This window comes from Mus caroli, chromosome 3 (genome assembly GCF_900094665.2).
Source record: "Mus caroli chromosome 3, CAROLI_EIJ_v1.1, whole genome shotgun sequence".
NCBI classification, from domain to species: Eukaryota; Metazoa; Chordata; class Mammalia; order Rodentia; family Muridae; genus Mus; species Mus caroli.
Window position 1 is genome coordinate 8,301,062 of NC_034572.1, and position 3,503 is coordinate 8,304,564.

Sequence of the window (3,503 nt, forward strand, 5' to 3'; positions counted from 1 at the left end):
AGCAACTGAAGAGAAAAAGGTCATGAGTGTGATAGAGAGAGCAAGGGAAAGGGGTTTGCTGGGAGGAGATGGAGGGAGGAAAGAGAAGGTGAGAATTTATGTGTTATAATTTAAAAATTATATACATATGTGTATGTGTAATTCTATATATTATATATAATATTCTTTTTAAAAGTATTAATTAGAAATGATTGGGCAGAGTTGATACACCACTTTCTCATCTACTTTTTAAAACATCTTTAATACAGCTCTAGACTATACAGTTTAAAAAGAAATGGTTCCATTGGGACATAACAGAATCCAACACTGATGAAATATAGTGTTAAATTATCTTTTGATGTAACTGATAAGATTATTTTTCTAAAATCTTCTATATGGTTCCATTTCAATACTTTTAACATTATCTAAGAAATTAATAAAAATTTCAAATATATAAGATGAACATATGTTATAATAGTGAATATAGTGTTGAGGTCGTATGAAGGTGGTATGAGGGTCACAACTTACCAAGAGATAAAGTTGAGTTAGCAAAATGTTTATCTGAATAACTTTACAACCTAGTAGAATACTATACCTATATTCCTTTTTCCCCCATTTGTATTGGATATTTTCTTTATTTGCATTTCAAATATTTCCCCATTCCAGGTCTTGCCTTCAGAAACCCATATACCATCCCCTCCCTCTGCCTCTATAAGGGTGCTCTCACAGCCACCCATTCCTTTTCTGCAATATCCCTAAACTGGGTCATCAAACACCCTCCTGCCCAAAGGCCTCTCCTCTCACTGATGTCCAAAAAGACCATCCTCTGCCACATATGTGGCCAGCACCATCGGTTGCTTCATGTGTATTCTTTGATTGGTGGTCCATTCCCCGGGAACTCCAGGGGGTCTGGCCTGTTAATACTCTTGATCCCACCATGGGGTTGCAGACCCCCTCAACTCTTTCCATACCTTCTTCAACTCCTCCATTACCGACCCCCAAGGTGAGACCAATGGTTGGTTGCAAACTTCCACCTCTGTATTTGTCAAGCCCTGGCAGAGCCACTCTGGAGACAGCCATATGAGGTTTCCATCAGCAAGCACTTCCTGGCATCCATAATTAAGTCTAGTTTGGTGGTTGCACATGGGATGGATCCCCAGGTGGGAGTCTCTAGATGTCCTTTCCTTCAGTCTCTGTTCCACACTTTGTCTTCATATTTGCTCCTGTGAGTATTTTGTTCACCCTTCTAAAAAGCACTGAAGCATCCACATTTTGATCTTCCTTCTTCTTAGGCTTCATATGGCCTATAAACTGAATCTTGGGTATCACAAACTTTTGGGCTTATATCCACTTATCAGTGAGTACATACCATGTTTGTTCCTTTGTGACTAAGTCACCTCACTCTGGTTGATATTCTCAAGTTCCATTTATTTGCATGTGAATTTCGTGAAGTCATTGTTTTTAATAGCTGAGTAGTACTCCATTGTGTAAATGTACCACATTTCTATATCCATTCTTCCTTTAAGGGACATCTGCGTTGTTTCCAGCTTCTGGCTATTATAAATATGGCTGCTATGAACATAGTGGAACATGTGTCTTTATTACATGTTAGAGCATCTTCTGGGATTATGCCCAGGAGTGGTATAGCTTGGTTCTCAGGTAATACTATGTCCAATTTTCTGAGGAACTACCAGACTGATTTCTACAGTAGTTGTACCAGCTTGCAATTCCATCAGCAATGGAGGAGTGTTGCTCTTTCTCCACATCCTTGCCAACATCTGCTGTCACCTGAGTTTTTGATCTTAGCCATTCTGAGTGGTGTGAGGTGGAATCTCAGGGTTGTTTTGGTTTGCATTTCCCTGATGACTAACATTGAACATTTTTTAGTTGCTTCTCAACACTTTGAGTTTCCTCAGTTGAGAATTCTCTGTTTAGCTCTGTTCCCTAGTTTTTAATAGGCTTAATTTGTTCTCTGGAGTCTAACTTCTTGATTACTTGGTATATATTGGATATTACACTTCTATCAGATGTAGGATTGATAACATTTTTTTTTCCCCAATCTGTTGCTTGCCATTTTGTCCTATTAACAGTGTTCTTTGCCTTACAAATGCTCTGTAATTTTATGAGGTCCCATTTGTCAATTCTTGATCTTAGAGCATAAGCCATTTACCAATGGCTTATGGTATTCTGTTCAGGAACTTTCCCCCTGTGCCCATGTATTTTATTCGGGGTTCTATGGGCTTCTTGTATGTATATTGCCATTTCCTTCTTTAGGTTAGGGAAGTTTTCCTCTATAATTTTGTTGAAGATATTTACTGGCCCTTTAATTTGGAATCTTCACCCCTTCTATACCTATTATCCTTTGGTTTGGTGTTCTCATTGTGTCCTGAATTTCCTGGATGTTTTGGATTATTAGCTTTTTGCATTTTGCATTTTCTTTGACTATTGTGTCAATGTTTTCTATGATATCTTCTGCACCTGAGATTCTCTCTTCTATCTCTTATATTCTGTTGGTGATGGTTACATCTATGACTCCTGATCTCTTTCCTAGGTTTTCTATCTCCAGCGTTGTCTCCCTTTGTAATTTCTTTATTGTCTACAGTTTCAGTTTTAGTTCCTTGATGGTTTTGTTCAACTCCTTCACCTGTTTTGTTTTCCTCTAATTCTTTAAGGGATTTTTGTGTTTTCCTTTTAAGAGCTTCTAACCTGTGTTCTCCTGTATTTCTTTAAGGGAGTTATTGGTGTCATTCTTAAAGTTCTCTGTCATCATCATGAGATGTGATTTTAAATCATAGTCTTGCTCTTCTGGTGTGTTGTGTTAACCAGGGCTCACTGTGGTGGGAGAACTGGGCTCTACTGATGCCAAGTAACCTTAGTTTCTGATGCTTATTTTCATGTCCTTGTCTTTTGCTATCTGGTTATCACTGTTTTTAACTGGTCTTGCTGTCTCTAACTGTGGCTTTTCCCTCCTGCAAGTTTCTGTGTCAGTACTTCTGGGAGACCAGTTCTTTTCAGTAGGAATTTAGGTATGGAGAGCTGTGCTACAGAGTCAGCTCTGAGGTGCAGACAGAAACAAGAAGGATCTTGTCCCCAGATGTTCCTTGGTTCCTTTGTCCTGATGGCTCTGGTAGGGCCCCTCTTGTGCCAGGAAATTGAAGAGAAGTGATTGCCTTATCTTTGCTTGCAGGTGTGTTGGCACTACCAGGAGAACAGTTCTCTCCTGGTGGTATTTCTTTATGTAGTGCTGTGGCACATCATCAGCTCTGGCCACACACAGAAACTGGAAGGCTCCTAGGTTTCTGTGTCCTAAGGGTTCCAGAAGGGTTCCTTTGAGCATCAGGGGTGGTCTTATCTCTGCTCACACGTTTATCTACACTCCTGGGAGACTAGCTCTCTCCCAACACTATTTGGGAGTCCTGTGGCACAGGATCATTTCTGGGTGCAGATGGAAACGGGCGATATACATTTACACACACATATATATATATATATATATATATATATATATATATATATATATATAT